This window comes from Telopea speciosissima, chromosome 1 (assembly GCF_018873765.1).
Source record: "Telopea speciosissima isolate NSW1024214 ecotype Mountain lineage chromosome 1, Tspe_v1, whole genome shotgun sequence".
Classification (NCBI taxonomy): Eukaryota; Viridiplantae; Streptophyta; class Magnoliopsida; order Proteales; family Proteaceae; genus Telopea; species Telopea speciosissima.
The window spans coordinates 69,037,197-69,061,260 of record NC_057916.1 but is presented as its reverse complement, the minus strand read 5'-3'; the positions used below and the strand labels follow the sequence as shown (position 1 = coordinate 69,061,260).

Below are 24,064 nucleotides of genomic sequence, written 5' to 3'. Positions count from 1 at the left end.
TTACCTTCGTTTACACTGGATTATCCACTTCAACAGGATGACTTTGAGTAATATCCCTAAAGATTTGCATCATGAAAAGCCCTAAAATCAGCCCTATTACATCGAAGGTTACATAAGAAAAGCCCTAAAATCAAAAGTGCAAAATCCATACCTTTGGTGGATTTCTTTGAGCTACAACTCAAAGGCAAGGCAGCAGGGAATAGAGAGGCGAGAAACATCCAACGATTTCTGAGAAAATCGTTTACAGAAGATTTCCAATCCACATCCAAATCCAGAGAGCGCAAGATAGAGAGGCGATAAACAGAGAGAGAGAGATATGAATAAATAGAACCCTAAATCAGGAGGACAAACAATCATTCGCACCTGGTATGGTCTTCCATTGAAGAAGATCAGACCATACCATATCAGAGAGCGAGAGAGACAGCGAAAGAGAGACAGGGTACCTAGATCTCAGAGCGTCGATTGCTTCTACAGTGAAGACGATGAGCGTCGATTGCAACTCAGGCCGTGAAGACGATGATCTTCTATGCTTCTGCAGGTCTCCCTTCTCCTGTGTTTTCCCTTGAGCTCCTAAGGCTGAAGACGATGAGCTTGTAATGTAGTTGCTTCAAGAAGGAGGTTGAGAGAGGAGCTTTCAGGAAAGGTCGAGTGAGAGTTATGATTTTAGGGCTCTCTTTCTTCAAAACACGGGTAACAGTTTTGAACTTCGGACCACAAAGTGGTAATAACAAGAAATTGTTGTTTTTACAATAATGTTTTTTTGGGCATAAACTGTTATAAATTTTAATTTATGGTAACAGAAACACCTGAAACAAAACAGGTTTATCAAACGCTTTTTCTGTGCCATTTGTGTGCTGGGAACATTATTGACACAGAAACAACACGTTATCAAATGGTGCCTAATCCCACACCAATCCATGCTGTGCTTAGGCCCATTTTGGTTGGAAGCAAAGTGAAGGGAAATAATATTTTAATTGGTAAGTGAAATGAAAAAGAAAACTTCTCCATGTGTGTATGTATATGGGAGTATGTAAAGTGAATAAAGTTTGTGATTTTATTCTAATTCACTCAATTCATTTCTAACCACACAGGTCCCTTAGGTATCGATCCATCCAAACCATCCACCATGAACAGTTTTTATCTCCTCTAGGGGGGGGGGGGATTTAGACTGTTCAAGGTCAAACCAATCAGTCTACATAGGCCTGGCTGCGTATCAGAACATTGCCAAATCTTTCACAGACCTGCTGTCACCCCTGCAGTCCCCCTGTTTTCATTGTTCTTTAATATTACTCACATTTGCCAAAAGTTTCTGGAAATTTATGGGAATATAAAATCCTGGGTGTGCAGCACCTTTGCATGGCCTCCTAGGATACACAATACATCACTATCCACTAATGAAAGGAAGTGGTGAAGAACAAAACCATCAATCTCACATGAAGTTTATTAAGAAAAAATAAAAGGAGATTGAAGGCTATGAATCCACTAGGTCCACCAGTCCAATGAAAAAGAATTTAGTTAACTCACATGGCATCCCTTGTAGATGCAGCCTCATCTTCCAGTAGCAATGCTCGCTCATCCTTGTAAATACGCTCAGCTTCTTCTTCTATACTTGCAAAGCTTTTGTCAACCTAAGATGAGAATTTCATTCTTTTTCAACACAATACTACCAGCTTCATAAACAATGTAAATAATATAAGAGGAGCAGAAACTGTGAGTAATTTTATCATCAATGTCTTTTTCCAAGAAAAGGAAACAATGGCATAGAAAAGGATATAGCCATCAAGAAGATGCACGGAGGTGGGAGTGGAGACAACAAACAACAGCAGGATCATGTCATGAAAAAGTTAGACCCTCTAATCCTATCATTTAGCAAATATACTCCTCATATTCTTCTCCTTCCAATCGATCCAGTACATATATCAGATCAGAAATTAGGATACTGGAGGCTAATTGGGTGCTCTTGCCCATGCAAAACAAGATATTTCCAGTGCATTTACAACAACCACAAACATGTTGGTGCTCATGGAAACCTAATTATCAAAGCAGTCAGACAGAGTCGGAGACCAAACTCATTGTTACGTACTTCTTGTTGATAAGTTTCAATCAACTCCAATTGTCGCTCCAAATTAGCTTGTGTCCCAACAACTTTTGCTACTTCAATCTGAAATACATTATGAACAAAACATTAATCAGAATTTAGAAGTTTAAGATAAAATAAGATAGCCAAAGCATAACAATATAAAAAATATTCCACAAATCCAATCGTCATCAGAAGCAGCAGGCTAACCACCCTCATGAGTATATCTTCCTCCTACTAAGTTTTCTGCAGATAACAATAATTTTTTAACCACAAAGTGGTATAGCAATTATCATGGAAGAACAAAAGTCAAAATCCAGAAACCAAATCAACTATCTTTTGTGAAGATGGTATCAAACAACAAAATGTAAATCAACCCTAGATACACTATCATGCCTGTATTTCTTCCCTGTATGATTTTGGGCTCGTGACAATTCATGCGGAGCAACTTCGTATCCTGAACCCAAGAACTGGCAAGTAGATGTATAAAATTGGGTACCAGATCCAACACAACTGAAAATGGTTCTTAAAGTAAAGCCTCAACCTACCAGATTTGAACAGCTTGTGTGATTGGGAGTAGAAGATTGTATTTTCTACCTCACTTGTAGAACCTATATATAACTGAGGTCTTATAATCTTAGAACCACACATCAACAGTGATGCGATCCCGGGGTTGAAAAACCCTAGTTGGATTCACTATGGGCCCACCCAAGCACTAAATGTGTCAATAACAAGAGAGTGGCAATTCTGTAAATATATCAAGTCCTAAGAGGAAATGGCAGTGCTGTAATCAAATAGAATCTTCAATGGCTCAAGCTGCTACAAGAGGAAGAAAGCAGCGGCAATTTGAAGGAGTTTTCTCCTTCGTTAGAACTCTGATGATTCTGCAACTTTGGGACCAGGTTCTCAACCTCAGGTCCTGTTGATTCCAAGTGGTCATCACCAGAAATAGAAACTAACAACTTAAAGAAAAGTCCCAGCATCCCCCCTTGGCCAGTAAGGCCAGAGATGTTACACAAGTCACCCCTTAATCTCATTGAGCTTCTGTGCTAATAAAGTTGGCTGTCAACAAGCCTTGGTCAGCGGATCGGCTACCATTTTCTGAACTTGTCAGAGCAACAGAATAATATACCTCAGAAGTAATATCTACAATATCTCTTCTTGGATGAATGGACCACCGCAAGCCTTAGAAGAACGATTTTGCAGGATCCTCCTGTCACACTCAGCTATTGCACAAGCTTGCTTTCGAAATTTTCCGGTGTGTTCTTGCAGCTCTGAGTTCCATTTTTTTATAATCTGCAAACAAGAAAAGTTACCCCAAACTAACTATCCCACAGGCTACGGAGAAATGGAGAGGGAAGTAAAGGAGAAAGAAATATGTAAAGCACAAAACAAAATATGGATTTTTGTCAAAAAACTCATGATGCCAGGCAAGTGAGTTGCTCTAAACCACTACTTATTGATCATAATGCAGATGAATCCCAGAATTTGCAGATGATTAGCATTGAATTCAATGAGAAAAATAGCTACACCAATACACCTATTAAAGATGTAACGAATGGAGACCTGCCCCCTCAACAGTTTTCCCAGTTATCTCAGACAGTAATTTAGGTGTGGGAGATACCTTTGTACCAACAGTTGAAGATGCAGTTCTATAATCCAAGCTGCATAAATTGAAATCAAAAGTCAGATCTGTCTCAGTAATAAATAACATTAAAGGCGGGTTTCAAAAGAAAAGATAGAACAAAAACAAAAATATATAGTTTTTGGTTTCTCTATCCATTCAACATCACAAGATTGTGCTTCTTATGCTTTCTATACACAAAACATAAGGATGTTTAAAACCAGAAAGAAAACTATCAGAAGTATCAATTAAATTTAAGAAAATAGTCATAATGATAAAACAAAATGGATTAGTTAATATTACATTGCATTTTTGCATACAATAAATTTATTATGAGGTAAATACTTCAAATTTACAAGTGAAAGTTTAACACCTCTTCTTAAAAAAATGGTAAAAAAGGAAAATATACATGAGTGTTAATGTGAATGAGGGACTTTCCGTGGTCATCATCACTTTGATTCTAGAGAAATTATTCAGGGAAGCTATCTTCAATTGTTATAAGAGATCCTCATGTTAAACAAATATTTTTCAAAGAAGAACCCCAAAGAAAAAAGCAGAAGTGAGTCTTAGGTTGAGATGGGAAAGTATCTTGCTCCAAAAGAGGGGAGGGGAGCTCCAATAGGGCCCAAAAAACTCAAAGAAATCACTCCAAAAAAAATCTTATACCAAAATGTCAGAGCAACTCCAACGAATCAAAAACCCCTAAGAATCAACCAAAGAAGTGAAAGCAAAAACACACTACGTAAAGTTAGATAGTCAAGTCACCACAATGTCAGAGATTTACACAATGATGTAAGTTTAAAAAGGGGAAGTAACAGACCACTACTGCTGGCTACAGTAACAGAATATGCCTGGGCAACACTGCTACCAGATCCAGCAAAGATGAATTTTGCTGCATCCACACAAATTAAACATCATCCACACAAAAATGAAGTTGGACCTCAATGCATCTACACCTCAATAAAATTGTTTCAATACAACATACAAATTAAATCCATGAACCTCAGCCCAAACAAGACATCAAAGTTGCTGCTGTCAAATTGTTCCAAAATTGTTCCAATACAAGACCTACATCAAAGTGTTTCAATGCATGATACAACAAACAAATTTTTTCTTCTATGCTAGAAGGCATCATCCCTATTTTCTTCTCTGCCAAACCTCAATCATTCACATAACATGATTCAGCAACATGATTGCCTAGGCATCATCCTCTCCTCCACTAGCAAGTCTTCCCTTTCTCTTTGCTAGCTTGGCTGCCATTTTTGCTCCTTTCTTGGCTTGTACACTCCCAACTGTGGCTGCAGAAGAAACATGTGATCTAGTGAGTCTATGGGAGGTGTTGGTATCATCCTGGTTGTCATTTCTTTGCTTTCTCTACACAAGCATTAAAAAAATATGAGTATGCAAATATGAATTTGTTTGAGGATGTTTGGAGTATAATTCTGGCAGGTCCTCTTGTTATGGCCTACTTTCTTGCATATATCACACCTTACGCTTAATGTTCTCCTCCTAAACTCCCCAGGGGCTGCCTCACCAGATTCCCTCCTCCGGTTTTTATGGGGTCTGCTTGGTAGCCTTTTCACTGGTGGAGGCTGCAACACACCAATCTCACCCCCTCTCCCAACTCTGCCACATCTGATAGTGGATGGATCATCTCCCTATCTGCTGAGTTTATTTTATATGGTTCTTTTTTTGGTCCACTTGGGTCCATTATTTTGGAACAGCTGTTGGAGAAGATTTTTGGTACTCTTAGTGTGTCTTTTAGAATTCCAAGAATAAGTTAATTTTCTTAGTTTATATTTTCTATGTATTGGTGGTGGAGTTCAATGTATTGGGTTTTGTTTTCTATGTATGGGAGATAGGATCAATGTATTGGAACTCTTTTTCTTGTTTGGAGTTCTAAGAGTGCATTTAATACTTTTTTATCGAACCAAGAGGCCACAACAGCCTCTTCTTCTCCCCCCGTCCTATATAATGAAATTCGTGGGTTGCTGTTACAGCATCCAGAACATTGTGAAAAAAACCCCTCTCTTGAGATTGAATGCTTCTGTGACTCAGCATTTGCCAAGGTAGGACTCTTTCAGCGGGCCTAGGTTGACTCCTGCTGGTGCTAGACTGGTGGGACTTCAGTTCTACATCTATCTATCGATCTCCATCATCATTCATCATCTTCACCACCAGCATCATCACCATTGTCCAAGGTAACCTCCATATCAGATCTGACTCTTCGTCTTCCATCCCTTATATTACCTATAGGTCCCAAAATCTAAACCAGATCCTGAAATCTATAATCCTTCTATCTATTAACTTAAAACCTACCCCATATAGCCCTATCAAGTTAGTCTTCTCATCCAGATAGATCCTGGTATGCTAAGCCTTCCCGGCTCCACAGCACTTAACAGCTCAAACTTTTTGGGATAAGAGGTTGTAACTTGGTATCAAAACCAGGAGGTTGAGTGTTCGATTCCTGGTAAGTGCAAGGGGTTTGTGTTATGTGTTGTTGTGCCCCCTTGGTGCCACATGACGTGATGGTGTCACATGTAGAGCCATGCATGTGTGAGGCCCTGCACAACAGCTCGAGCTTTTGGAACAAGCGGTTGTAAAAAAGTTTTAACTTGTTTGCATTGTTTCCATGTGAATTGGTCCTTTCCCAACAATCCTTTCCTTGCCCCAGAAGTGGCCTTTTTCTCTGCAGAAAGTTTAACTTGTTTGCGTGTTTTAGTTCATTCTTGTCTTCTGTCTTTCATTGGTCTGTAAATTGTTAATGCTGTGGGTTCTGCAGCTTAAGTGGTCAAAGAATGTTCTATGACTCAAGTTCTCATGTTGCCTCTGTATAATCTATTTTTTGTAGGTGTCTGCTTCGACTTCTGCAGCTGCATCAACTAATGTTGTGTAGATAATGTTCAGTTTGTGCGAATGTTATTTGAGGTCCTTGTTTAATTTGTGTGGATGATGAGATCCTTCTTTGATTCAAGGAAGCAGATTAAAATTGACTGATTGACTGATAGACATCAGGCTTATAAAATGAAGACCATTTCATTACTAATAACATGGAAGGTTCTTCCATGCAAGTCCAAAAATTCAGCCACAGTAATAACATGAGCCACATTGTTCCAACAAACTTCTCCAACTGCTCCAATCTATTCTTCAAACTGCGGAGCTCCTCCTTCAACTTTTGCAGTTCAGGACTTATTGCACCCACACCAGTCATGGGATTGTTTCTTGGTGGATCTGTGGTCAGAGAAAATCCTCTTGGCTCATCCATGGGTAAACACCAAGAGAAGTATCCACATTTGTTGTCTTGACAGCAGTAGTAGAGCCTGTTCTTATTATGCTTAGACTCATATATCCCGTCCACATCTACATCTTAGGATCACAAACTTTAGTGAACCTAAGTTGCTGTCATTCACACTTAATGATGACATCTTATCTGCAAAATACACAAGATAACCATCAGATGATGAACATGATCTGACGCTCATTCTTAAAACTTTGATGTAAGCCAACATAAAGACAAACAAAGGGAAGGGGATTCAAACTCTTTTTGGATAGAGTGAAAAGGTTCTGCTTTGAATTTCTCTAGTTTCGTATTGTGTGGATGTAATTTGAGTAATCTACTGTTTGATTATTGATTTGGGAATCTAAATACTCAGTTCTCTGTTTTAGATAATTAAGTTCCTATGGGGTTACTTTTTGAGTAACCTCTGCAGCCATACTCAGTTCTTTGTTTCTATTTCAAACTGATTGTTACCCCATGCAAGAAAACATATGGGGTTGACTACGAGCCACATTGGTCAGATCAGTTCAACAGCCAGTCGTGAGATGGATGCAGCTGCCATTTCCAGGCTATTGGAATTAGGCCTCTACAAAATATCAAAGTGGTTTAAGGAGTCTCTATCTTGTACTATACTTACTTAAATGATAAACATTAATTAATTAGACAATGACAGTTTCAGGTTTTCTTAAGTGGGTTTGGCCTCCAACATTATTATCTGCTTCTTCCCTTACAGTTCAGAGTAAATAAACACTTTAAATGTATGTTTAGGATCCTTTCAACCAACTACTCTAAAACAACTATGTAAAATGTGTCCAAATTCTTCATTTTTGACCTTTGAGTGTTGTATCAGCTAAGGTTTGTTATTCAACCACATTAAATCAAGTTAATTGATACAATTCTCATTGTTTAATTAGCCTAAACCAAGTACTTATGACCACAATGCAGGAATGCTGAGATCAGTATGCAGGTACAGAGTGGATTGTGATCCTGATCAATGGTTTTCTCCTCCCCACAAGTTATTTCCAAACATCCTTCCAAAGGTCTTGAAGCTATCCCTGATTGTGATCCTGATCAATGGTTTTCTCCTCCCCAAAATTCAAACTAAGGAGACCTAATTTATTGCTCATTACATTCACAGTGGATGGTATATAATGTAAAACATTTGATTTTGTTTTTTTTGGTAATATAAACCTTTATTCCGCAATTGTTTAAATCTGATTTATATTGAAGGAGTTATGTACCGGTCAAACTTAATTTAGTGTGCACAACGCTGTCAAAATCATTCTGAATGAAAATATTTTTTTGGACATCAAAACAAATGAATACTTTACTGCACTTATGGTTTTTAGCAATGTTTTAACATATTAAGATTTATGGAATTACAGATTTGAGAAGAACCCCAGCATTAGAAAGTTGAAAAATTGCACCTACCGCCGAAAATCCAGCTTTTGTTCTTGACCTGGGGGGGTTGACTTTTTATCCTTTTGGAATTGATTTTTTAACTATTTTTATCGGATTCAAATAGGAGGGTATTTGCTTATTTATGAATAGAATCTTAAGTAAATGAAATCATTTACTTAAATGATATTAGGCATAAATAAATGTCTCTCTTGGTTTCTGGCATAAGTAAGTGTTTGTCCTGCTTTCAAGCATAGATATGTGTCTATATACCAAGGTTTGCATAAATAAGTGTCTGTATACAAAGGTTTCCCACCGAGATGACCGAAACCACCGAGATCATGGCTGAGACATTGTATTATTCCATTTCGCCTTCAATCTCGTCTCGGTTTTTGAAAAAACCAAGATATTACCGAGATCTCGGCAAGTTCTTGAACTATGGGTCTCTCCTTGCAACTGCAAGGGAGTTGGCGACGCTATTAACATCCCTTAGAATATGAGTAAAAGAACACTCAATGAAAGGGGGGAACAGAAATGAAACGACTGTCATCACTGATAGACGATAGCTCCACAGGGGCTACTCTGTTATGTTTGATGGGATTTGAATCACTTCCAGATTATCTGATTCAACTATAAAGCAAAAGAGACCTTCAGAGATTGCCTCCAGAATCCCAGCACTGATGGCTTCAGCTTCTCCCACTAAGATAGAAGGCATAGATGTTGGTTCCGAGACCGCTTGAACAATACTACCAGAATGATCACGATTAATGTAGCCTAACCCACCTGAAGAGGATCCTTCGATTAGAGAGCCATCAGCATTGATCTTCACAAGGCCTGGAGGAGGAGGACGTCAGGAGGTAAGAGTGGAGTTGGAAGCTTGAGTAGAAGAATTAGGCAGATCTCCACTGATAAGGCTTTGAGCTCAATGGAATTCTTGGTAATATGTTTTAGCTCTATTAATCACTTCCATTGGCGACAAAATAACTTTTTTGAAAATGAATTCACTCCTACAGAGCCAAAGAAACCAGAATAGAAACAAACATAGACTGAAGCTCTTGCTTACCCCAATCTTGTCACAATTGCTGATGTTGTGCCAAATTTGAATCCAGGAGTGAATGAGGAAGCGGCTGTCATCAGGTATCCTGTGAGAAAGAGAGGGAGCCAAACCAGACTGCTCAGGCATAAGGACAGTGAAGAATAATGTGATCGATGGATTCCACCTCAGCTCCACATCTCGGGCAAGAAGGATCAATAGAAACCTGGCATCTTTGTAAGCCTTCCGCCGAAGCAAGACCATTTGCACACATTCGCCACAGAAATGATCGGATTTTTGGAACGGTTTTACACTTCCAAATAAATTTCCAGATTTGATCGGGGATATTGGATCTCAAAGAGTTTCGATATGTGGTAGAAATGTGAAACATTTGATTCTGCCCTAATTTCACAGAATCGAAGGGAGAGGAGAGGGAGAGAATGGAGAGAAGGGGTTCACTTACCTTCGCTGAAGAGTTGCAGGTCCTCAGGTCACTGGAGAGTTGCAAGGCTTGCAGATCTTGCAGGTCGCAGGAGATGAGGAGGAACGAGGTACTTGCGGGGAAAGGTTTCCAAAATGGGAGGCCCTAACAATTAAAGGTTCAAATATGGGTTGAGTGGGTTGAGGTTTAGTTGGGGGGCGGGGGGGGGTAAAATTGTCTTTTGCATTTCATGTTTAGCACCGTCAGCTAAAAGAGGACGAGAGTAATTTTTTACATTGTAGGGGAGTGGGTTGTATTTAGGATTTAGTACAGGGGAGGTAATGTAGATGAGGTTCAGCTAAGAACCACTCTATAGTTGGATCGTTAATAGTTGCAGCAGATCATCAATAATGGAAGCAAATCAGAATTAGAAGGTAAACACCAACATACAAGGTAACAAGTACTAGGCAAACCAGCTAGCAGTTTGGTGTCAAACTGGGATCAAAGGAAGGTCTGACAGCAATAAGAAATCTCTCCAAATCTCAGTCTGATCTGGTCAATGGTTGCAGAGATATGAGGCAGACTTGAAAATAGAAGGTTTGATGAGATCTGGCTAAACAGCAGAAGTTTGCACTCCAAACCAGGGATCGAGTGGGCCTCCTGTAGGTCTGATTCAATCCTCCAAATATCACCCTCGATGGGGTAAAGGCTGCTAGGTTCAGGTCCTTCAATTGCAGCAGCAGAGAACTTGAAAAGTTGCAGCCGGCAGGTGCGGGAAGTGATCTTCCTTGTCTTCGAGCAGCAACAGCAGAACTTGTAGATGTTTGGGATGATTTCGGAGTCTCACAGAAGTAGCAGCAGCAATTGCCTGCAGTCTCACTGCAAGAACAGTAGCAGGGGATCGATTGGAGAAGAAGATAAAGGGATAAGGAGATTCGGCTCTCACCAGGGCTCTCAGCAGCCCTAAGGTTTTGGCTCTCTCAGCCAGGCCCTCTGCCCTTCATCCTCACAATGGGATAACCAAAACTTGCACAAAGCAATCTAGCAACTTCATTAATTCATAAAATTGTGGGGTGGGGGGGAGTGGCTTCCAAAGCCTTACATTAAATAGGACTCATAGCTGAGTCAAACTAAAAATAGAAAGTACAGGAATTAAAAGCTAATGAGAATGGCAGACTCCTTTTGGGATTGGACTTGCCTTAGATGAATTAGAAACCTAATCAAATAGAAGGTAACAAAATTGCAAGCCTCTTGACTAAGCTTCTAAACAAAAATAGAAACTTCCAAACATCTTCAAATCTTCAAGATGCAGCCGGCTCCCTCTTTTAGTAGATCCCACATTAGATTCTCTAAGTCATTAATGTAATCAAGTGGTTCCCACCTTGAACTCAGTCAATCGGCCAGCAGTCTTAGCTCAAAGAATCTCAAAAAATTATGACATATATGCCCTTCCCTTAAAGACTTTAATTTTCTAATAAATAAACGACTATTCTGCCCCCACGGTTCTTCTAGTAATATTCTAACCAAGCCAAAATAAGGGGCTGTGAGACTGTTCACGTGAACAGTGTTTTGGCCTCTTCTTCATGTTTTGATCTACATCAGGAGGTCTGAATAATTTACTCTAAACAGTATTACTAGCCAATGTACAAAGGAGATGAAGAGGAACGAGGTACTTGCGGGGAAGGGTTTCCAAAATGGGAGGCCCTAACAGTTAAGGGTTCAAATATGGGTTGAGGTTTAGTTTTTTTTTTTTTTTTTTTTGGGGGGGGGGGGTTTAAAATTGTCTTTTGCATTTCATATTTAACACCGTCAGCCAAAAGGAGGATGGGAATAATTTTTTACATCATAGGGGAGTGGGTTGTATTTAGGGTCTAGTACAGGGGAGGTCTGAGTAATTTACTCTAAATAGTATTAATAGCCAATGTACATACATTGAAGTTAAAGTAACCAATTCCAGACTCACTTTATGGAGCAAAATGTTGCACAACAAAGAAATAAGAAAATTATTACAGGTGCAATGCATGTATTGAAATGGATAAATGGCAAGAATAGAAAGGAAAGAACCGAATGAACAAAAAAGCAAGAACCAGCAGTAGGACCAATAGACAAGAGGATGATGGGAATTATACTAAGGCACTTCAATTATGTACAACAAAGACCTATGACAACCAGTGCGACGTGACATGTGCAAGGTAGGTTATTAAAAGGCAAGTGGAAGCCTGAAAACGATGTTGGTTTATGTCGTGAAAAAATACGAGTGCCAATGATTTAAAAGAAGATACAGAGTGAAATGGGGGGTCTGGATTCAGTGGCCAGGCTCAAGTAGCTGTGAAACGGCTTAGTAGAATTGAGTTTATAGTTGACACCCATTCTACGCTCACTGTTTATATGCTTTAATATTTCTGTTAAATGAAAAATCATTTACTGAAATAACTATTAGAATAGAATATGAGGAACAATCAAAAGCCCCCACACTCCCCAACCCCCCCCAAAAATAAGAAAGACAAAAACAAAAACAAAATACCAGAGAACCATATCTCAACATTTGATAGGCTAATCCCCAAAGCACATGTTTGTAATCAAGACCCCTTTTTGACTAGTTTCCTGGCTACAGAATTTTGCACCATTGGCATCTGATGGAATATCCATGGATAAGCAAGAACACAAGCATCCATGATGAGCTGGATAACCTTCATCAACCACTATGTGACCATCCATCCACAGTTACCTAGCCTCCCTCAATCATCAAATGTGGAACATCAAGAGAGAGCATCAATTTTAGACTAAGGATAAAGAAAGGCCCTAGTCTCTGCTAAAGACTGTTCAATCCCAGCAGAGCCTAAGAAAGCCTGAATCATTGATGCGGAACACTCTCGGTGCCACCCAAGACCAGCCTTGCAAGATGTATCCATTCCTTAGGTGGCATCCATATCCCTTACCCATCCGTGGGATTCCCTTCCTATTCTCTTCATCTCTATTATGGTAATCTAGTCATGATTGATTCATGAGTGGATCCATTAAGATATTCCAGCCATGATTGATTCCTTGCCATTATTAGTTGCATTAGCATCTATTAAATAAGGCATTAATGTAACCAGAAAGGCAGAACTGAATAAAGAATTTCTCTCTTTTTGGTCACAATAGAACCAACTCTGTATTTCTTCTTCGTTCAGCTTGGACGATACCAAGCTCCACCCCTCGTCCTACATCAGCTGGTATCAGAGCGCAGATCAATGCTCCTGGTATGGCTAGTGAGAATGAAGGTGGCATACCTCAGGGCGGTGATCGTGAAGGTCTCCAACAACCGTTACTGAAAGGTGAATTCCTGCGCACACTGAGGGAGTTTCGGATTTCTCTAATAGGAGAAATGCGAACACTCATCACTGAGACCACGCCGGAAGGCCGGACTCGTGCAACGTACAACAACCCCCATCGTCCGTTGTAACACCAACAGCCACCTCTACGTGGCCCAAGCAAACCTTGGAAGAAACCCTGTCTTCGAAGAAGGGTATGAGGAAGACAACTCTAGCTCAGACGATGATCTTCTTCGCCGTGACGATGACCGGAATCCTAGGAATCGTCACACCCGCCAGCGCATAATTACCGACAAGACAATGCCCCATTTCCATCCGTAATGAAAATTATCGCATCAAGGCCGACATTCCCAACTTCCACGGGAGCGTCGACATTGAAGGATACTATGATTGGGAATATGAGGTTGAGCGGTTCTTGACCTTATGGGCGTGGCTAAAGATCGACAAGTTAAACTAGTAGCGTACAAATTAAAAGGAGGTGCTTTGCGCAGCATGGTGGACACAAGTACAAAGCTCGCGGCGAAGCCAAGGGAAAGCTCGGTTCAAGCATGGCCTCGCATGCGACAACTTCTTCAAGCAAGATTCCTCCCTCCCGATCATCGGCGTTCTGTATCAGCAATTCCAAAATTGTACACAAGGAAGTCGGGCTGTAACGGGCAAGGTTCGAAAACTCGGGTCTCGGTGGCATCTCGGCCAGGCCAGAAATCGAGTCGAGCCGAGATCTCGCCGAGTTGATGCTTTTTTTTTTGACTCGGACCCCAACTCGGTGGGTTGTACACATATTTTGGAGTGCGAAACTTCGGTATCCAGCCTATTTCGTGCCATTTAAACACAATGGCATGCCCAGATTTGCCAAAAACAAGTCCAAATATGAGTTTCACTTTGGACCATAAGTTAGTAGGCGACAGTCGTACTAAAACAACATAATCTATATATAATTTAGTAAAACATAACAAATTAGCAATCAAAACATTCTAATTAGCACACATCAATCAAAACATTCAAATAAAATGTACATTACATCAATGTTCACTTAATTTGTTACATAAAATGAGATTGAACAAGAAATTCATCCCTATATCGATCCACATAGAATTCCCGTGTCATGGAATTGCTATAGTGTTGCAAATAGTGTGACACGCTTCCATATAAGTCTTCATCAACATATACCAATCTCCCTATCTTAGGGTACATGGGAGGATTGTTGGTATGAGGTGTAAGATCCACTGCATCTTGTCATATTGAGTTTGAGGCATGTATGACTGGTTTGGGACTAGGAATGTATACCCAACACCCGACCTAGAGCTTTGACTATCATACTCATTTGACTACCCATCTTGACCATAGGCACTATAATTAGAACCGGTGCTCTGCTGGCCATAGTCATAGCCATGATGATCTTGAGATGATTGCCATGGTGATGCTCGCTAGTAGTATCTATACTCGTGCTTCCGAAACTTGTAAGCATGGTGTTCATCTTGTTGTTGTCCTCCTCTTGAGCATATGGCACGATGTAGTGTTTGCGACCCTTCTTTCTGTTGTATGTTTTAGGGTGGCCACCATGGTCTTGATCTTGAGTGGCATCGCGTAACCGAGACTCACCGGTGAAACGCCGCGGGGTCCTCCTGCGTTCGACTTCTTGCTCGCGCATCCCCTCGCGATCATCATAATAACCGCCGCTCCGCGTGCCACTAGCGCCGCAGACTTCACCACCATCACCATCACCATCACCATCACCATCACCATCACCATCACTAGCATCACAGTGTCATCACCACCACCATCATCATCATCGCCAGGACTTCCTACAAAGCAGCTCAAAGGTTTCGGTGACTCGCATGTCACGCCCCTCTTGCGTCGACATATATTCATCAACATCGATGCTGGTTCACGAGACGGAATGGTGGGGTCGGGCCTACCCCGTTGATCCATATCGGTGTACCACGATCCCTCACCCACTGGAATAGGGATCCTCATCGTCATCGAGTCCTCTTGAAAAATGTTGGGCAGTTGATGGGTTCTTTATCATTGGCCTCAATTCCTTCATGTATGTGCCTCATCCTTAATCTCATATTGTAGTGCACATACACAAGCCGCTCCATCGTCGCTACCCAACCTATTCCGCCTCTTTGAATGTATCAATGAGAATGTACTCGATTGCGCTCACATCCGGAGGATGAACAAGTTTGTGAGAGCACTCTCACTGCTACCTTCCTCGGTTGGGTGAACTTGTACCATAAAGCACCCACCATCACTACATTACAAATATAGAATAGTAAGAATATGTACATTCTAAAGAGATAAAATTATAATTCATAAATGTAATATCATGCCACCTACCAGGGTCGACTTTTGTCTACCCTCCATGCACTAGTCGACCAAACTTCACGAGGCCTCTCAAGTATTTGATCTATTTTCAATTTGAGGCATTAGTATTTCCTATTTAGTAATTACATTCATAAACTAACTATCAAGTGCCAAAGTCCCATACTCTCACCTCATCATAGCAGCACTTGTGTCTTTGGATGGGGCTCCAACTTCACGAGTAACAAAGCGCCTCTAACAATTCTATGTCTAGCCCAGATCGTGGGAGTAGTGATACTTTGGATTCAAATAGTATCTTTGGTAAAGTAAACACCACAAATATGATTTGTTAGTGACTTAATCGCTTTAATGCCTTTAGGGTTTTGAATATGTAAATGTAAAAAGTTATAACATTTAAAGTATAAAGTATGTTGAACTCACACCTTATGCAATGGATGACTCAAATGCTTCTCCACCGCTCATCAATGATGTTAGTGTAGGACTTTGCACTTCGAGGTATAGCGGCTTTAACCATTTCCTTCATTTTTTGGATGGCGGATAAATGTGGCCCAAAGTAGGCTTCTTCTCTGTATCAACCATCCTCGATCTTGCCACCACTAGCTCTAATATGCCAACCACTTTCCCCAAGTCCTTCCAAAATCCATCATTTGCAATGGTCTCATTGTGCTACCTTTGCTTCTTCCGACTTAGAACCTTGCCAACCAAACCATTCGCGACTTATGCAACATACACCTTGAGACTATCGCCTTACTCCGAAAGCTCTTTAATGCAATGTAATTTGTGGCAATCGAGTGACACCAGGCCTCGCTAAATCTCCATTGCATTTCTCCTCATCAAGGCTAAAGCATAAGAATGGTTGTACACAAAGTTGTCATTTGTCTTGCCCTATTTACCACACCCGCCACCAAAGTCTTTTTCCCATGTCCTTGACATTAAATCAATAGAATGGGCTGCACTAGGGTCCAAAAGAGCCGGATCCTCTTACTCTTCTTATTCATCAACTTCTCTCCAGCCTTTTTATAGTTGGAACCGTTATCCGTCACAATTTGGATAACGTTCCTTGGTCCTACCTCCTCCACTGCTTGACTCCTTATACAAGAATGATGCATCCTTTATATGCTTTGATGCATCGATAGACTTCAAGAATATAGTCTTTCCATTGCAACTCACCATGAAATTTATGATGGACAGCCTTGTAGGTCCAGTCCAACCATCGACCATAAGAGTAACCCATATGTCTCCCACATTGGCTTGAACCATTAATGTATGCTTTTAGCTCCTCTACCTCCCGAGGCAAATATACATTGTATAATTCAAATGGTGAAGGTCCCTTCCATCCTACACCAGCCCTCCCCGCACATCGAAATGCATTATAGTATGTTCCTTGTGCTACATTGGTGGAATGCCATGGTAAAGCATGAACTTCTTGAAGGCTTTCGTGCTTTCTCTTGTTTACCACCAAATACTTGTGGGATGGTTGGGTGGTAGGCATCTTGTTGCCTAAAAGTGGTGAGATCTGCTCAAAAATGGGTTACGGACCTTGTACTCGTGGTCGGGTTTGGGGTCGTGGTATATTTCTTGTCCCAGTGCTTCTCCTCCTCCCATCTTCTTACTTGCAGTGCGATTGAGCCGATCCACCACTCCTCTTGCTTGTTCATATGCTCTTATATTATCAAAATGAAAACTTTGTCTCTACTCTCGGCCAAAGTCTGTGGTAAATTCTCCATTCACCTTTGATTGAAACTCACCGGTGGAAGCCCATGTCGATATCATCTCCGCTACGGACCTCTGCACCAACCCTCTCTAGTATTGCCTCATTAAACTCTTGTTGCATTCTTTCCCTCTCGATTTTTTTAATCTTCCTCCTTTCAAATGTTGTGTCATTGCCACTTTCACTTGGATAGGAACATTTGGGCATGATGAAACATCCTTGCATGCACTGCAGACAAGTGTTGCTTTAACACAGTGGCTCCTCCGGATAACAACTTCCCACAATTATTGCATTTGGACTTCTTTTGTCCATGCGGACATGGGAACTCCATGTTGCCATGCTATATCGGACATTGTATACAAAATGTCTTATGTTTTACCTGTTACATAAAAAGCATGTATTAATAACCATGGATCACTTAAAGTAAGGTATTCAAGACTTAAAGTATGCTATTCATAACTCTTAAATGTAATGTCAAGCTACTAGAACTATGAAATAACTATCTCTTATTTATCCCCTAACCCTAGTATTTATTTGTTAATTAAAAATAATATTTTGAATTTTTTTAAAACTATTTATACCTTAAAGTATAAGAAAAATATAATGTAATGATGAATTTGACACCATTTGAAGTTGAATATTATGTACATATGTTGTACATAATTTTCCATAAGCAATAAGTATTTTTCCTTAATATTATATATATTTTTTAAAATTTTATAATATATTTATTAAATCTGAAAAATAAAATAATTTTTTTAATGGGTGAAAATAAAAAATTAATCCATGGGGCTGTAGAGCATCCCAAGTAGTTTAACATATATCAAAATCATTTTCAAACAATCACTATTCATCCTATTTTTTTCATTTTCTTTTTTCAAATAAATCATTTATTTTTCCAGAAATTATAATAAATAATTTATTAACTGAAAAAAAAATCCGACTCCATGAAGTGATAGATCGGGCAAAGATGTTCAACATATATTAAAACCACATGAATCTAACAAGGATTACAAAAAAAATTTTTGGAAAAAATAGATTTGGGGAAGAAATAGAAAACACCTTTGAAATCTTGCAAATAGGTGATGATGCTCCAAATTGGCACTTGAATCTTCACTTTGGCACTTCAATCTAACTCCAAACAGTGCATTCCATCCAACAATCAAAAGAAAGAAGAAGAAATTTGAAGGAGAGGTGTTTTTCCCCTTCGTTTAGAGCCTAAGAACTTCTGTTATTGCTCTCTCTTATGTTGGAAATGGGTTTTTGGGTGAAAATTGGGCTGAATACAAGTAAATAGCACCTTTGGCGAGATATTGTTTTTTTTGTACTAAAAATATCTTGATTTCACCTTCGAGATCTCGGTCTAGAAAGTGCACTTTTAAGAACCGACTAGCAACTCGACTCGGTTTTGCCCAAAACCGAGAAACTCGGCGAGATCTCGCGAGTTCTCGAACCTTGGTAACGGGGTACATCAATGAGTTCTTAAGACTCCAATCTCGTTGCAACTTGGCGGAGAGTGATGATCAGCAGGTGGCTCGCTTCGTGAATGGACTCAAATATTCCATCCAAGATCGTATGGCGTTGCAACCAGTATGGAATATGGCGGAAGCACAAAACATGGCTCTTCGTGTTGAGAGGACTCTCTCCAGACAATCAGTAACTTTTAGAAGCCGATCTGATCTCGACAAGGGGAAGCAAGTCTCAACCGACCCAATCAAACCTTCAACACCTTTGCCACGATCCACAAACAATATTGGAGAAGGGAGTCGGTCGACTACCAAACCAGCTATGGTGCCCTCTAACTCAACCACAGCGAAGAATCCTTATGGACGAGCTGAACCCATTAAATGTTATCGGTGTGGTGAACCTGGGCATCGGTCCAATAACTGCCCCCAAAGAAAATTTGTGAACATGGTTGCAGGTGATCTGAGTGATGAACAAGAATCCGACAACGATGACGCCGAAATTGCTGAAGAAGAAGGAGAAGGTGTGACTTGCATCGGGCGTCGACTGCTGCTCACGCCTAAGCAACAAGGTTCCTCCCAATGCCACCAAATCTTCCTTACCCACTGTTCTGTGAATGCGAAAGTCTGTAACGCAATCATCGGCAGCGCGATGCTTGAAACCTTGTATCAACGACATTAGTAGACCATCTGAAACTAAAGACTGAACCGCACCGCACCCTATAAAATTGGGTGGATCAAGAGTGGATCAGCTATTCCGATCTCGAAGATCTGCGGTCCCTCTCTCATTCGCAAGACGTACAAAGATGAGGTTCTATGTGATGTCGTTGAAATGGATGCATGCCATTTACTATTGGGTAGGCCTTGGCAATTTGACGTGGAAACCAAGCACTTAGGGAAGGAAAACATATACATATTCAAATGGCAAGGTCACAAAATTGCATTACACCCCAAAGGACCTCTCAAGACTCGGGTCACCACTCCTCACCAAGAAGGATCTACATTATTAGTGCTTGCTGAATCAGACTTTCATAGAGAAGTCCAGGAGGCCAAGGAGTGCTATGCATTAATTGTAAAGGGTGACACTCACCACAAAGGCAAGACAGCTGAACCCATGCAAATATTGATGAAGGAATTTGGAGAGCTCTTCTCAGAGGAACCACCTACTTGGTTACCCCCACTCCGAGATATTCAACACCACATCGATTTAGTTCCTGGAGCAAGCTTGCCGAACCTCCCTCATTATCGTCTGAATCCACGGGAAGCAAAGATCCTATAGGAAAAGGTGGAGGAACTACTCACGGTAGGGTACATCCGAGAAAGCATGAGTCCATGTGCCGTTCCCGATCTCCTGGTGCCAAAGAAAGATGGGAGTTGGCGCATGTGTGTCGACAGCCGCGCCATCAACAAAATTACTGTTCGATATCGATTCCCTATTCCTAGGATCGATGATATGCTGGATCAATTAGAAGGCGCCCAGGTATTTTCCAAAATTGACCTACGTAGCGGCTATCACCAGATCCGAATCCGTCCGGGTGATGAATGGAAAACGGCCTTCAAAACCAAGGAGGGCTTATATGAATGGTTAGTAATGCCGTTCGGGTTGTCAAACGCCCCAGTACATTCATGCGGCTTATGAATCGGTACTCGAAGCCATTTATGGGCAAATTTGTGGTGGTTTACTTCGATGACATCTTAATTTATAGTCGTAGCCTTTATCGAGCACATGAAGCATCCGAGGGAAGTATTGAGCCTTACGCGAAAATCAATTATTTGCAAATCCCAAAAAATGCGAGCGGCTGTTATTTTTGGGCTTTGTGGTGAGCAGCGAAGGGATCACGTAGATGCCGATAAGGTCCGCGCCGTTAGCGAATGGCCATCCCCAACAACGATCGGGGAAGTTCAAAGTTTTCTTGGACTCGCATCCTTTTACCGCCGTTTCATCCGCAATTTTAGTACCATTGTTGCCCCCATCGGTGAATGCTTGAAAAAGGGTAAATTTTCGTGGGTGATGATTGTGAACAAAGCTTCGCTACGATCAAGGAAAAATTGACCACGGCTCCGTGTTGGCATTACCCAACTTTGGGAAGGTCTTTGAGATTGATTGCGATGCTTGTGGCGTCGGAATTGGTGGTGTACTATCTCAAGAGGGACGGCCGATAGCATTTTTCGGTGAAAAACTCAATGAGGCAAGGCAAAAATGGTCGACCTACGAGCAGGGCTGCTTGCGATCGTTCGATCATTTCAGACTTGGGAATACTATTTATTACCCAAAGAATTTGTTATCTACACCGACCATGAAAGCCTAAAATATTTTCGGACTCGAAGCATTTGAATAAGATGCACGCTCGATGGGCTACATTTGGAGCGGTTTACGTATACAATCAAGCATAAATCAGGAGTACAAAACCGTGTGGCGGATGCTCTAAGCCGACGTGCAACCTTACTCACAACCATGCAAAGCGAAGTGGTTGGTTTCGATTGTCTCGAGGAACTCTACGAGGATGATGAAGATTTTGGTCCGATTTGGGGAAGTGTATCGCAAGACAACCCATGCCCGACTTTCATATCCATGAGGGATTTTTGTTCAAAGGGAATCGCTTATGTATTCCTCGAGTTCCCTACGGGAACAACTCATTCGAGACTTGCATGGGGGTGGGCTTAGCGGTCACTTGGGATGAGACAAAACCATTGCTAGCATGGAGGAGCGCTACTATTGGCCCCGGCCAAGCGGGCGTAGGTAACATGGTTCGTAAATGTGCGATCTGTCAAGTATCGAAAGGGCAAGCTCAAAATACGGGGCTTTACATGCCACTTCCCGTCCCCGATACTATTTGGGAGGACTTGTCGATGGATTTTGTGCTCGGATTACCACGGACTCAGCGAGGACAAGATTCAGTGATGGTGGTAGTGGACCGATTTTCCAAAATGGCGCATTTTGTGCCATGTAGGAAGACTTGACGCATCTCACGTGGCTCGACTATTTTCCAAGAGATCGTGCGCCTTCTGGGGTACCCAGTCGATTACTTCGATCGTGACTCTAAATTCCTAGCTCACTTTTGGGTGACTCGTGAGCGATTCGATACCGGTCTCAACTATAGCAGCACGGCTCACCCGCAATCGCGGGCAAACGGAGGTTGTTAATGGTACCTTGGGTAATATAATTCGTAGCATCTGTGGTGATAAACCTAAACAATGGGATGCGGCTTGGCACGAGCTGAGTTTGCCTACAATAGCGTCGTGCATAGTTCCACTTGGGTGTTCCCCGTTCGCGATTGTGTATCAAGCTGTTCCCAAGCATGCATTGGATATAGTCACCTCCCCAAGGTTACCAACTACAAGTCAGCTCTTGAGCATTTGGCTGATCAAGTGAAGACCATCCAATCGAAAGTCAAGCGGCGATTAGAAGCATCAAATGCCAAATATAAAGCCGTCACGAGACAAACATCGCTGACTCAAAGTGTTTAAGGTGGGTGATCAAGTGATGGTATTTTTGCGTAAGAGCGAATCCTTGTTGGGCGTATCACGAGCTAAAGCGGAAGAAATACGGCCCCTTTCGGATCGTGGGCAAAATCAACGACAATGCCTATGTGGTGGACCTTCCGCAGAGGCTGGGCGATATCTCCTACGTTCAATGTCGCTGATCTATATGACTATCACCTTGATGATCCGTTGTACCCAGATACCGCCTCGAGGACGAGCCTTCGTTGGTGTGGGGAATGATGCGGAACACTCTCGGTGCCACCCAAGACCAGCCTTGCAAGATGTATCCATTCCTTAGGTGGCATCCATATCCATTACCCATCCGTGGGATTCCCTTCCTATTCTCTTCATCTCTATTATGGTAATCTAGTCATGATTGATTCATGAGTGGATCCATTAAGATATTCCAGCCATGATTGATTCCTTGCCATTATTAGTTGCATTAGCATCTATTAAATAAGGCATTAATGTAACCAGAAAGGCAGAACTGAATAAAGAATTTCTCTCTTTTTGGTCACGATAGAACCAACTCTGTATTTCTTCTTCGTTCAGCTTGGACGATACCAAGCTCCACCCCTCGTCCTACATCAATCATTCACTGCAACCTTTCTCTAAAAGGTCAGCCAGTTCAAAAGGCTCTAGATTTCTTCGCAGCAAAAATCAAGGTTGAGCTTGATGGGGAACCGAGTCCAGTAGCGCTTAATTCATTTAGGGAGGGACAGAACTTGATATCCCGCTGTTTCTTATCAAGTAATTTAATCATATGTACTAATTTTCCTAAAGATACGGTGAACAGCATGAAGTTCAGCTGGAAATGATAACACTAAATTAAGAATTAAAACTTCAAAAAAAAAAATTCCTCATTACTTTGTGATCGTCTAGTTTAGGTTATCAGAAAGTAGAGTCAAATAAAAGGGAGCACTAACAAACTCACCAAATGCAGGTGGTGCAGCGATTGTTGTTTGGGGCTGCGCAGATGACGATGGAGCTGTTGTTTTGCCTGACAAGGAAAAAGTTGGGAAAGGACTCGTAGTAGCAGAGGAAGCAGCTGTGCTAGTTGGTGCTGCTGAAGCTGTAGCTGCCGCTGAAGAACTTCCTGGTGTAGAAGCGAACGAGGCAGGCGCTTGTGAAGAGAATAAGCTTGAAGCAGAAGATGCAGGGGCTGAACTCACTGTTATAACCGAAGCAATCACGGCACTGACTGAGGAACTCCCAGAACCGAAGGAAGGAGGCTTCGTGAGTGGTGTGCTAATATAGAAGTAGACGCACCACTAGATGCTGCGTTGCCAAATCCAAACGATGCTTGGAAGGAAGACGATTCAGAAATTCCAAAAGAGAAAGTTGATGTGGACGATGAAGATGAAGCAGGCGGAGGAGAAGAAAAAATCGTGGATGTAGAACTCAAAGGGCTCTCAGAAAAAGCTGAACCGCTGGCAAATGAAAAATGCCGGTGTTGAGGAAACAGAAAACGGTGAAGCCGAACTGGAACTTGAAGAAGACAAGCTGGGGAACGAAGGGGAGGTATCAGCAGAAGACGAAGAAGCTTGAAACAAAGAGGAAGAAAACGCCGGCGTCGAATAGTAATGGTCATACCCATGCCCTCGTATGCCTACAAGTTGTGCAAATTATGCTCCTTCCTTCAATCGGCTCTAAAAATCCTGATTTCCCTTTTCACCTGTGTGAGACCAGCAGAGAGATCAGACAATAGAGTTCCGAAAGAGAAACAAGTTGGGTTGCACCATTAAGATGATTACAGCCAACTCACTGAAACTGTTTCACGGTTTCACCTCATCCCCAACTTCCTCACAGCATCTCATTTCTTCCTATTCTCATATTGTATCTTGATTCTTGTGGCTTGGGCCTCTTGTTATTTCCTAAGATAGAACTGAGAATCCGATCAAGGACAGAACTGAGAAACCAATTTGAATTCAAACTAGG

General features: G+C 41.3%; 1 long non-coding RNA gene across 1 annotated transcript; it reads right to left on the bottom strand.

Annotated features, from left to right (window-relative positions):
- Window positions 1–1,524: 1,524 nt before the first annotated feature.
- On the bottom strand, window positions 1,525–23,699 carry LOC122641053. Its single transcript, XR_006329796.1, has 4 exons — window positions 23,061–23,699; window positions 3,256–3,373; window positions 2,084–2,161; window positions 1,525–1,628 (listed from the first exon to the last, which is right to left on the bottom strand). It is a non-coding gene; the product is annotated as an uncharacterized LOC122641053 (long non-coding RNA).
- Between the last annotated feature and the right edge of the window lie 365 nt (window positions 23,700–24,064).